Raw genomic sequence first — 14,270 nt, 5'->3', positions numbered from 1 at the left:
GGAGCTGCTGTTGTAAGATCATAGTTCAGTTTAACAGTCTGTCTGTGTGGGCAGTAGTTGGTTCCAGTGGTTTTCATTTCATAGATTAAGCAAATGCAAAAGCTCAGTTGGCGGTGAGGTTGACCTATTTGCTTTTCTTTTTTTTCTGCCCAACTGGTTACGTGTACAGATGTCGCTATTAAAAACACTCGTTTTAAGAAAAGGGATCCCGCGACTTGCCGCAAGAAGTCAAAATGCCCTTCATTACCTGCAGGGGGCAGTCGTGTTTTAGTCTGAAGTATTGTGTGTCTACTGAAGCCGAAAATGTATTATCTCTCTTAGGCGGCCTTCGACAGCAAGCGACGGAGCTCATAAACGCATCAAGTTTAAACTGTAAATACTGATATGTATTTATTCTTTATTTTCTTTATTCTTTATTTTTATTATTCCTATTATTATTGTAACGCACCCGTGCATGTGCAAAAAGACGAAGTACAACTAATAATACAAAAATGTATGATATGTTAGCCTAAAACAATATTGTTTTTTGTGTTTATGCACTTAACAAATATACACTAAACAATAAACACTGCCTGTGAAAAGTGAAAGTGATTTGCGCGTGCAGCTTTTTGATCAAAAGGCTGATAAACGCGTGCGCAGATAGGAGCAGATTTATCGATAAAACTACAGACATAAAATGCAACAAACACAAAAATATATGCTACTCGCTGAATACATCGCGACAGCACGCAGAATCCCCGGGCTTTGACTGCACTTCCTCCAATCATGAGTAGTAGTAAAAATGCTGGGTTTCTGTAAACACATCGTTGGGTTGTTTATGCTGGGTCAAAATTCTGTGTTATTTCGGGTACTTTAATCACACTGTTGGGTTGCTTTAGCTATGAATACTAAAAGTGCTGCATGATTAAACTCAATGCAAAAAACGAAAAAAGAAATGTCTACGTTTTCTCCCTTTTGTTCCGGTGTTTATGCATAAACCCATGGGTGAACACGATGATTTAAGAATTTAATTAAACAGGAATATATATAAGTGGCATTTTAATTCAAATCCAACATTTTAATGGTCAGTGATTGCTGCATGGGCGTCAACTCGCACGTTCTGTGATATTCCATTGTCATTCATACTGCTGTAGTTTCAGAGCCCTATACTAAAGCATTTTCTAGATAGTAAGTAAGTAAGTAAGTAAGCAAATAAAAGAGAAATGAATAAATAGCTTTAAATGGTACTTCAGCGTAGTAAAAGTACCCTAGCATGAGTTTATATATAGTGAAAATATTATGTATAAAGAAAATATAATTTATATATTTGTGTTTAATTAAATTCTTAACATTTTAATGGTTAGTGATTGTTGCAGACATTCACACTATTTTCGAGTCCAAACTTGGCTTGTACAGGCTACTTTACACTAATCAGCAGTCGACGCCCCGCCGTAACCAGCAGATCAAAGGAGCAGTTATCGGCTATGAAACGTAGCTTCTGAGTTTGGAGGCCAGGGTTGGTTGGTTGGAAGCATGTATGACCACCCCCCCAGAGAAAAACAACAAACACAAATATATAGGCTACTCGATAAATAAACGCTGGCTTTACCAACATGCCAGCGCGCTCCAATGTGAGCCGATTTATTAGTCATAATTAGAGAATATACGCATAAAAAGATTAATAACATAGAGAAAGCAGAATACGACTGTCCATACAGTAAATAAAAAGAAAAGTATCAAATCCAACTATTAGGTCTGATTCTATTGCTACCATTTTTGTTTATTTGTTTTTTATCTATTTTAGGCAGAGACGTCCGCTCTCTTCTTAATTCATCCTAATGTATCTTAATTAATGTATTGTTTATATTTAACATCATTCAGCCGTTTAAGTAATATGAAAAATAACGTTCCTAACAGCCCACTATTGTTTTCTGTTCAAATTTAAAGATGCCCGCGTTTGTGTGCAAGAAGACGAATACAAAGAGTACAAAATTGTATCTTCTTCTTTGTCTTTCGGCTGTTCCCTTTCAGGGGTCGCCACAGCGAATCATCTACCCCCACTCAACCCTATACTCTGCTTCCTCTTCTCTCACTCCAACTAACTTCATGTTCTCTCTTACTGCATCCATAAATCTCCTCTTTGGTCTTCCTCTAGACCTCCTGCCTGGCAGTTCAAACCTCAGCATCCTTCTACTGTTATATTCGCCATCTCTCTTCTAAAGATGTCCAAACCACCTCAATCTGGCCTCTCTGACTTTATCTCCAAAACATCTAACGTGGGTTGTCCCTCTGATGAACTCATTCTTGATCCTATCCATCCTTGTCACTCCCAAAGAGAACCTCAACATCTTCAGCTCTTCTACCTTTCAACCTGCCTGTACCCGTCTCTTCACCTCCTTTCCACACTCTCCGTTACTCTGGACCGTTGACCCTAAGTACTTAAAGTCCTGCACCTTCTTTACCTCTGCTCCATGTATCCTCACCGTTCCTCTTGGGTTCCTCTCATTTACACACATGTATTCTGTCTTACTGCGGCTAACCTTTATTCCTCTGCTTTCCAGAGCATACGTCCATCTCTCCAAATTTTCTTCCACCTGTTCCCTGCTCTCGCTACAAAGCACAATGTCATCTGTAAACAGAATACAAAATTGTATAATCCTTAATAAAGTTGCCTAGTACAATATTGTTTCCAATGCTGAAGCAAACATGATTTTGTATTTTATTCATGAGGTGTGAAGTTATCAAACTGGTTTCGCTGATGGGGGAATTCACAGAAATGGGGGTTTAAAACGATTTACAGTAACAAGACCGAGCAGACATCTCTGCCTAAAATGTATTTCACCAGCAAAACATAAAAATATTCTATATTTAATAAAACTATTGAAACAAAATTGTGTATTTTTCTTATTTAATATCGCTTCCGGAACTTTGTTCTTCAAACGTTGTACGTACATGGAAAACAGTGAAACTTAAGCACAAACAGAAACATTAACACTTTTACCGTGTTCAAATAAATAAAGAGTTACTGCATTATGTTTCAAGACATCCTTAATTTACATTTTTCTCCTAATTATATTGTTACAGGGTGTTGATGATGTGTTGGTGATGGTGTCTCCGTTTGGAGATAGCATGGGATTATTAATTAAAAAACTTAAATTAATTAAGAAACGGCCCGTTCTGAACAGTTTATGCACGGCTCTGCCCCTCGCGCGAGCCGCATCGTTACATACATATCCACAAATACTTTAACAACATACACTTATCATGGATTGCATTTTATATACATGTCACATATAAGACACGCACACAAACACATACTGTATACACATAAAAACATATTCAGTAAATTTGTGAATTACACTCAAAGTAATTACGAAGTCTGATTTGATTGGTACCATTTACAGTTTTTTACCGACGCTAGGACACATTTCTCAATACTAAGGTCACTTTTTGCAAAACTCTTTACACAGTGAGCACAACAGAAGTCTATGTGGGCTAAACTGAGGATCAATTATTATTGTTTTGGCACAAATTGCATTCAATGACTACATCTCTTAAATTTCAGGAATTCTTTTCTCACTCAGACACAACAACTGCCAAAAATCTTTGTACGTACAGGACATTTTGCACGTCCTAACATACTGTTTTCAAAACTGTTAAACTTATGTTCAAAACAATAACATAATGCAAAACTGAATTAGAACAAGAATAAGCAAAATTCAACGGCAATATTTTATTTAAACATATTTTAATTCTAAAAATGCAGTTACCTGTAAACCAGCCACCGCTAATTCTCATTGTAGATGAACATCTACACAGGTGTTACTCTTTTAATTTCATTACAAACGGAAACAACTGCTGAATAGGTTTGGATTGTGATGTAAACATGGACCCAGCCAGAAATAGAGAAGTGGCTGGAAGGGGGCGAGGAATACGTATGCATGGTGGAGGAAGAATAAGAGGAAGATCAAGAGCTGTAGTCTCAGATGAGACCAGAGCTACTGTAATTGATTATGTAGTAAATCATGGTCTCCCAATGAGAGAGGCTGGTCAGAGAGTGCAGCCAAATCTGCAACGCTCTACAGTGGCATATGTTGTTAGAGTTTTCCGGCAAACCAACAGGTAACTTGTATTCTGCATGGGGCATTTGACTCAGTTGCACTATCAGAAGTAAAAAAAAACTTTTGTGTAATTGTTTTTGCATTTCTGCTTAGGACTCAACGGTTACCTTACACAGGGGGAAGGGAAAGAATTTTGGAATTACTTAGTGCAAAAAAAATTAAAATAAACAAACAACATAAAATATTGACCGATTCTGCATAATGTCTGATTCATTCCAGTAACATATATTGCAATTATAACAGAGATGTGTCCTTATTTTACACAAGAAAACACTGTGTAATGCTACATGTTGTTAGTGTTTTTTAGGTCATTGTTTTGTGGGTGTGTTTGTCGGCTGTCGACCTTTGCTAGTGTTCGGGAAGAATGAGTTAATTTGAGACCTGAATAAAGTGTTGCTGGTGCATTTTGAATGTGAAATGAACTGCTTTGCCAAGCTGAAAGTCAGTTAGGAGAATTGTGTGAAGAGTTTTGAAAAAGTGACCTAAGTATTGAGAAATGTGACCTAGCGTCTGTAAAAAACTGTAACATTTTTATTTCTATTTATTCTATGTTTTGCTGGTGAAATACATTTTAGGCGAGACGTCTGCTCGGTCTTCTGCCAATTCGCAGGACATTCGCATAGTTAACACTATCAGATAGCCTACTATCAGGAAATTAAATTAATTTCAATACCATTTACACCAATACCATTTATTGCCATGTCTTTCATTGTTTTGTCCCTGTTAAGACATTACAAAAAATATATAAGAAACTTTTAAAGCACGAAATTTGGGCATCTCATTTCATCATTATGAAAATAATATACACACATATACACACATTCATTATGAAATATCTGTTGTAAAACAAAATAAAATTCATGTTTGCTTCAGCATTGGAAACAATATTGTTTTAGGTTAACTAATTATAGACAATTCATCATTGTACTTGGTCCGGCTTTTGGATAAAGTCCTTCCATGTGCCATCTGGCGGATATTCAGTGAAGCACAAAACATTTATTTAAATTCCCGAATGTTGCTTGCGGAAAGTCGGATATTCAGAGCTGGCTCTCTTTCTGAGTCACATCCAAACTATTGACAATATACTAAAATAGGCTTATAATAGTTTATCATGGCACTGGTGCACTACTGATCAGAATCTACTGCACTAAAAAAATATAAGTTTAGTGTAAAAATATTAAATAATATCTCTTAATTTTGGTGATTATGGCTTACAGCTAATGAAAACCCAAAATTCAGTATTTAAGAAAATTAGAAGATTGTAAAAAAAATATTTAAATCACTCTAATCAGCTAATTAACTTAAAACTCAAAAGGTTTTTGAGCCTTTAAATTGTTTCTCACTCTGGTTCAGTACTATCCAAGCACATTAATGGAAAGTTGAATGGAGGGGAAAAATGGTAGAAAAAGGTGCACAAGCAACAGGGATAACTGCAGCCTTGTAAATATTATGAAACGAAGCCCATTTGAAAATTTGGGGGAGATTCACAAGAAGTGGACTGCAGCTGGAGTCAGTGCTTCAAGAGCCACCACACACAGACGGATCCAGAACATGGGCTACAACTGTTGCATTCCTTGTTTTAAGAGCACGAGTGACTCACGTTGCTGCCAGCAAAGTCTCAAAAATACACACACACACACAAATCCAGGGCGATTCACACACGAAAGATGATTTTCACATTCACAGTCCATAATGCATTTGTTACTTTTAAACATGCAAAAAGTTTGTACACAGTTGTACATCTGTGAATTGTGTTTTGCAGCCTGTGTGACCTTTTTTGGCCAAGCAGTGTTTTAGGGCTTAGGGCATGAGGCAGGGTACAGGCTGGACAGGGTGCCAATCCATCACAGAGCACACACACACATACATACTCATATTAGTGTAACCTGCATATCTTTGGACTGTGGGAGGAAACCCACCAAGCACGGGGAGAACATGCAAACTCCATACATACAGAGACAGGAATCGAGCCTGGCCGGGAATTGAACCAGGGCCCTTGAGGTGTAAGGCAACAGTGCTAACCACTAAATCACTGTATGCTGTATGGTAAAAGCTATCCTTTAAAAATTTTGATTGCTGGACTGAAAATATTTATTTATAGCTTTTGCAATTCAGGATCCCCTTTCCTCCATGCCCTGTCCAGGTTAGCCTTACAAAGACATACTTTACTCGAGTGTATCAGTGCACCATTAAATTCTAAATCTAACTTTTTTAGTAACTGTTTGAAATTGTGCTAAATTCCAGAGGCTGTAAGCAGACCACGAGTTTGGTTGGATGGCTCGTCTGTGGTGACGTGCCAGGGACAGCCGGTTCTCCTGCGCTGCCGGACTGAGACAGGCACCAATGTAAAGTACAGCTGGTCCAGAAAGGCAGAACCTCAAGATGTTCTTTTACAGAGCTCGAATGATCTTCAGTTTAGCTGTGCTTTTCTCACAGAGGATGCTCAGTACATCTGTTCAGCTCAGAACGCTGTGAGCAGAGAAGAGAGTAAATCCGTTTCCCTTCACCTTTTACAGGCTGGAGAGGAGAACTGCATTTATTCACTCATGTCTGATGGTCAGTCATGTACATAACTACTTATGAGCTTTTAAACATAAACAAGTTCAAAAAATTAAATTTTTCAAGATTTCTAATATAACTCACTTATATTCTAGTGCATTTTTGTAAAGTATTAATCTGTCATTGTATCTCAGAGCTTGAAACTTATGACTGCAAGACAACAACAGCATTACCAGTGATAACGACCTTCACCACTGTGGAAGTTGCAACCTCAGAGTTCGCCATGCGGACCAGTTCAGATGAAAATCAGTCAATATGTAGCAATCAAACCCAGAACTGTAATGGAAACATCTTTATCAGGTTTGAACATGATTATACAATTAAACATTTTGTTGTGTAGCAGACATGAAAGCTAAAAATATCTGTAGATGTTTCATAAATGCGGAATAATTTTAGAAATGTTGTTTAAATGTTTGTATTTTCAGATCATGGTCAGGAATGCCTCTGTGGTATCACATTGTACGCTGGCTTCTCTTCATTGCTTTGGTCATCACCTTTGCATTTATGTGTTCATGCATACAGACCAGCAGAAGGGGTGGCAAACAAATTTGATAAATGAAAGAGTTTTCACGAATGAAGTTCAAATTTAATTTTTTTACATTTACGTCTGGTCTACCTCTCTACTGCACAGTGTAACTGTACGACAAAATACTATTTATATTTGTGCTTTAAAAAAAAAGACTGATTCTTTAAATCTCCCACAGTCCTATTGTTTTGGGCCACCATGGCAAATATCTTGTATTTAGTAATAAACTGTATTGCTTTTGCCAAACGTGTTTTAATTTTAGTATAAAAGTAGCAAGTCAAACAGGAACTTTTGTTTGTGCAGAATAACAGAATACAGTTACAGTATGAGAGTAAAAACTACCTTACTTTCTATATATAATCCCTTGCTACACTTATACATTAATGTTCAGAGTTCCACTAGTGCCCTTTAATGTCCCATGTGGAAACAGTGTTTAATGGCCCAACTAAGTTCCTGTAATGTGGAAATGTCAGTACTATTCCCACAGAATGATGCATCACTTCCGCAAACAAGTTATGTCAGTATTTTAAGGATCAGGAGTTCCACTTGCTGAATGTTTACAGGAATGACTACAGTGGGCTCCAAGCCACCTCGGCCCGGTTTCTAACTGCAGCTAAGAGACTCATCACCGGACTGTGCTTGAAATCTTCTGTTAATGTCAATCCTTGTTTGACTTGAACACCTGTCATAAGATCGGACAAAAAGTTTTGTGCTATATTACTTAATGTTATATTTCTTTAAAACTGACATTGTTTAGATGTTAATTTTGGAAATGGAATGAACACTGTGAGGTAAAGTATCCACATCACCCAATGTAGTAACTAAAGTTTCATAAAGAATACACACATAATTGCACTTTTATTTAATGCAGTGATCATAATGCCCTTAAGTTCCATGTAGACGGTATACATCAGGTAGTAAGGATGATTTCTACAGTATATTTTACTGTAGGTAGTACTTAGAATAAGTTGCAGGAATGGCTTTAGGTACACAGCCCAAAGGCCAGGACTGTCATGCTTAAGGTTTTCTGGCATATTAAATAAATTATGAATCTGGGTTAATATGAAAATTACCTTGTGGACTGTTAATGAACTGAAAGGTTCAAAATACATGTTACTTTTTATTTCACTAGGGGGCACAACAGAGCAATGAAATCTTCACTAAGTTCAAGTTCAAGTTTCTTTATTTGTACCAAAGGTAAAATTGATTTGCAGTCAAAAGTCCTCATTCACAACACATACAGTACAAAACAAATCACACATAGTAAAACAAACATCAAGTACCATAAACTTTGAACATAAGTGCCCAAAACACAATTCGTTAGTGTCCAATTCTTCCTTAAATATCCATTTATACCTTATTTAACTGTCTAATCACTGCTGGAATGAAACTATTTTTATATCATTTAGTTCTACAACTTGACGAAAGCAGATGAAAAGTCAACAAATAAAAGTATGACATGAGATAAAATATAAAAATGTTGTATAGGGGAAAAATATATAAATTAAAGATTTTTTTCATATACAACATGTATATTTTTATATTGCTTATTTCATAATAAATATCGTTTTCTGTAATTTTACCACAAACAATATTTATTTAGTGTAATTTGTGATAAATAATTTGTTATTTGTACATTGACAAACCCCTGCAAAATAAATGTGCCATAAAATAATTATTTTTGGGGATTTGTATTAATCGTCTCGACGGCTGTCATGTGCCTAGGGTTTATTATAATAGTAATAATATATTTAATAATAATAAACCTTTGACTGTCTTAATATAATATTTGATAGAGATTATGTGTGTGTGGGGGGGGGGCAATCCGTGGCAGGGGGGCATTTTAGCGCATAACACCTGTTTGTGTCCGCTGTAAAGTTATATATATAGTATATTCGCATCTCCGAATTCAATAGCTGCGTAAATAAACCCGCGAATAAGATACCCAGATATATTTCCTCTGTACATTGTCTACACGGCGTAAGGTTCAAGCGCGCTTCCGGGTTCGCGGAGGATTTCCGACGTCGTCACCCTGACCCTCGTCACGCCACAGCCTACTCCTCGAAATATTCGGTACTCACACGGCGCACCAATTCACACACACAAACATACCGCCCGTGCTGCTGCGCGCTGACTTTTTCAGGCACACACACACACACACACTACGCTGCCTCAGCCATCATATATTTAACCCCTAGCTCCAAATAAAGTTCCTTGAAGTAAGTCTGTGTCTGCTATTGGGTATGGCAGACCCAGCAGACACTCCGGCCGGGCTTTAGCACCAAGTCCCAGCTGCGGGCTAGTAACCGATCCGAGGCCAGGCTTCGCCAGACTGTTGCCCAACAAGGTGCCCTCATTACCTTTCAACAGCAAAGCCTCCAACAGAGTCTGTCTCAGCTGTCAAATCAGTTCCGGCAGGCATTCTCCGTCCTCCCATCCACGCTCACACCTCCAGCTCGGCACGAGCCTCGCTTACCCAATCCTCAACCCTACAATGGAGACCCTGGCACCTGTCGGTCATTTTTGTCACAGTGTTCCTTGCTGCTTGAACTCCAGCCCTCTGCCTTTCCTACTGAGCGATCCAAGATGGGGTACATCATCACCCTCCTTACGGGGAGAGCCCGTGAGTGGGGAACGGCCGTCTGGGACGCTGGCGATCCCTGCTGCATCACCTTCAGCAGTTTCACTGAGGAAATGAAGAGAGTATTCGATTGCCCTCACGTAGGAAGGGAGGCCGCCAGACAGCTACTGAAGCTTCGTCAGGGCTCCCGATCTGCTTATGACTACGCCATTGATTTCCAGACCCTGGCGGCCGCCGCTCAGTGGGACTCTCATGCGCTTTATGACACCTTCCTGAATGGGCTTTCTGAGACGGTCAAGGAGCAACTGACTTTCCAGCAGCTTCCTGAAAAATTTAATGACCTGATGGACCTCGCAGGCCGGGTGGATTCACGACTCAGACAGAGGCACCGCCCCCCTTCCCAGCTCCGGCTCAGGGCATTCACCTCTCCCATGCCAGTCGCCGTCCCTGCCGATCCCATGCAGGTTGGGCGAACCCGGATTTCGCTAGAGGAGCGACAGCGGCGGATCCAGGCAGGGGCGTGCCTCTATTGTGGCCAGGTCGGACACCTACGTCTGCAGTTCCGTTAAAAGCCAGGCCCCCCCAGTGAATCTAGGCATACTGAAGGGGCACACCCAAGAGCAGTTGCCTAGAGGCCATCCAGTTCTTCCTGTCACCCTCTCCCTAGACAACCAGCCCTACATAGCTCATGCCCTCATCGACTCCGGCTCTGATCAGAATATTATCTGCGCCACGAAGGTCAGGGAACTACATATCCCCACTCTTCCTCTGAAGGCGCCACTGTCCGTTCATGCCCTCGATGGAACAGTACTCCGTCCGATTACCCGTCGCACCGTGCCGGTTAACCTAAGGGCCTCCGGGAACCACTCTAAAGAGATTTCACTCCTGGTCATGGATAAGGCTCAGTGCCAGCTGGTGCTTGAATGTCCTTGGCTGGTTCGCCACAACCCTCACTTAGACTGGAGAAACAATACAATCCTCGAATGGAATCCTCTCTGCCTGGCCTCTTGCCTGAAATCTGCTCTCTGTCCCACCGGAGCCCCAAGCGCCCCAGAGGAGATCCCTGAACTCTCAAAGGTTCCACCTGATTATGTCAACCTTAAGACCGTCTTCAGCAGGTCCCGTGCTGTCTCTCTTCCCCCTCATCGTCCCTACGACTGCGCCATTGACCTCCTGCCTGGCACAGCCCCACCTCGGGGTCGCCTCTTCTCACTTTCACAGAATGAGAGGAACTCCATGGACCAATACATTTCTGAGGCCTTAGCCGCTGGCATCATCAGACCATCCTCATCACCTGCTGGCGCCGGGTTTTTCTTTGTGGCCAAGAAAGATGGGACTCTACGCCCCTGTATTGATTACAGGGGACTAAATAATATCACCGTCAAGAACCGGTATCCTCTGCCCTTGATGTCCACCGCTTTTGACCTCCTGGGGGCCCGCCTCTTCACGAAACTGGACCTGCGCAGCGCTTACCATCTGGTCAGAATTAGAGAGGGGGACGAGTGGAAGACCGCCTTCAACACACCGTCGGGGCATTATGAATACGCCCCAGCAGTATTCCAAGCCCTAGTTAATGATGTCCTTCTCATCTCCCTGACTTCAGCCAAGACCCCGTTCATCTGGTCGGAGCAAGCGGCCAGGGCCTTCCTAGATTTAAAGAGGTGATTACCTCAGCCCCAGTTCTACTTCAGCTGGACCCTTCTCTTTAGTTCGTGGTCGAAGTGGACGCCTCCGACTTAGGCGCCGGGGCGGTCCTATCACAGCGGTCGCCCAAAGATAACAAACTGCATCCGTGTTGTTTTTTCTCCCACCAGCTTTCTCCTACGGAGAGAAACTACGGTATTGGCGATCGGGAACTACTAGCGGTCAAACTCGCCCTGGAGGAGTGGAGGCATTGGCTCGAGGGCACCGAAATCCCCTTCCTGGTCTGGACGGACCATAAGAACTTGGAATATCTCCGGACAGCCAAATGCCTAAACTCCCGTCAAGCTAGGTGGTCCATGTTCTTCTCTTCAACTTCTCCTTGTCTTATCGCCCGGGGTCTAAGAACACGAAACCAGATGCCCTCTCTCGTCAGTTCTGTCCAGCCCATGAGCAGATGCCTGAAGCCACCATCTTACCCCCTCAATACCTTGTGGGTGCCGCACTACTAGACATCGAATCGCGGGTCAGGAATGCACTCCATCAGCAGCCTGGCCCATCAGAGACACCACAGGGCAGACTTTTCATTCCCGCAGAAGTACAGCCCCACGTTCTGGAATGGGGACATAGCTCACAACTGGCCTGCCATCCTGGAGCGGCACGAACTTTGGCGCTGGTTCAAAAACGGTTTTGGTGGCCCACTATGAGGAAAGACATTCGTCACTTCGTTAGTGCCTGCGACACTTGCGTCAGGAGCAAGGCTAGTAACAAGCCACCCGCCGGCCTCCTCAGACCGCTCCCGATTCCTCACAGGCCCTGGTCCCATATCGCCCTTGACTTCGTAACAGGACTCCCCGACTCGGAAGGGAACTCCTGCGTGCTTACGGTGGTCGACCTCTTTTCCAAGTCGGCCCACTTCATTCCGCTATCTGGACTCCCCACAGCGAAAGAAACCGCCGAACTCTTAATCGTGCATGTGTTCCGGCTACATGGACTCCCAACAGACATCACATCGGATCGAAGACCCCAATTCACTGCCCGGTTTTGGTCCGCCTTCTGTAAGCTAATTGGTGCCACCCCTAGCTTATCCTTTGGCTATCATCCGCAGACGAACGGCCAGGCGGATCAGGGCCTAGAAACAGCTATTCGGTGCATGACATCTAAGGACCCACATCACTGGAGTCGGCTGCTACCATGGATCTAGTATGCCCACAACTCCTTACCTACATCAGCCACAGGTCTCTCCCCTTTTCAATGCTGCCTTGGGTATCAACCTCCTCTGTTCCCTTCTCAGGAGGCGGAGGTCCCCTCGGCTCAAGCCTTCATTCGTCGGTGCCGAAGAACATGGTTAAAGGCAAGAGCTAGGATCTGCCGGACCGTTTCGGTCTTCAAACAGCAAGCTGACCGACGTCGCTCCAGAGCTCCGTTATACCGTGTGGGTCAAAGAGTGATGGTATCCTCCCACTACATTCCCCTCAAGACAACCTCGCGCAAACTGTCTCCCAGATTCATTGGCCTGTTCACCATCACCAGAATCATCAACCGCTGTACCGTCAGACTCCATCTGCCTTCCACCATGCGCCGGATACACCCTTCCTTCCACGTATCTCAGATAAGACCCCTGGTCTCATGCCCACTGAATCCACCCACCCGCCCAGCTCCTCCCCCCGACTTCTCGATGGTGGTGAGGCCTTCACTGTGCATAAGCTTTTGAAAGCCAGACGACGAGGCAGAGGCCTCCAGTACCTGGTGGATTGGGAGGGCTATGGCCCTGAGAAGAGAAGCTGGATTCCTTCCAGATTCATCTTGGATCGATCCCTTATTGATGACTTCCATCATCGACACCCCAACGCACCGGCCAGAACGCCAGGTGGCGTCCGTAGGAGGGGGGTACTGTCACGAGCCAGCCCCAGCCACCAAGCGCCTCACAATCCTAACTCCATTCCAGAGTTTTAGCGCACCCAGCGTTCAATCACGACACACCTGTATTCAATTAAGAACATCATCCCCAGGCCTTAAAAGCATGCAGAGCGCACCAGTCTGTGCCGCAGTATCTCGCTCGTGTGCCTCCCGTTTTCTCTCGGATATTTTCTCTCTGGATTTTGACCCGTTGCCGACCTCGCTGCCCTTTGGACTTCTCTTCTTGTCTCTTCCCTTGATCATCTCTCCTGTTCTTGGACTGATTCTCGTGTTTGACCCTGCCTGTATTAGGAATCTGATTCTCGCACCCGTACCTATCGATTTGTTTGCTCTCGTGGCTGGATTTTGGTTATCGACCCTTACCTGGTAAACAACGCCGATTCTCACTGCCCTTCTCTGTTCTCGGAACAAGCCAGCACGCAATCACGTAAATTCAGTCGCACAACCCGCGCACCACGCTGAGAAGGCGTAAGGTTCGCGCGCGCTTCCGAGTTCGCGGAGGATTTCCGACGTCGTCACCCTGACCCTCGTCACGCCACAGCCTACTCCTCGAAATATTCGGTACTCACACACACACACACACATACCCGCGCCGCTGCACGCTGACTTTCTTAGACACACACGCACACACACACACACCCGCGCCGCTGCGCGCTGACTTTCTCAGACACACACACACACACGCACGTGCGCTATGGTTCCACTTTTTCTCTGATGTTATTTTAATTTACTTCTCTTAATGATCCATTTCTTGGCGTGTGATTGTTTAGTTTCGAGTGTCCGATCTTTATTGTCAATAAAGAAAAGCGTGAATTAGAATAGGTACTTTCCTATTATTTTCCACTAATTCCCTCCTGTTCATTGCGCCCCACCTGTCATGTCGGTATTCCCCACTAGTGGGGCGCGCCCCATACTTTGAGAACCACTGCTATAGGCAAACTGC

This window comes from Clarias gariepinus, chromosome 22 (assembly GCF_024256425.1).
Source record: "Clarias gariepinus isolate MV-2021 ecotype Netherlands chromosome 22, CGAR_prim_01v2, whole genome shotgun sequence".
NCBI lineage: Eukaryota > Metazoa > Chordata > Actinopteri > Siluriformes > Clariidae > Clarias > Clarias gariepinus.
This window is presented reverse-complemented; position numbering follows the sequence as displayed.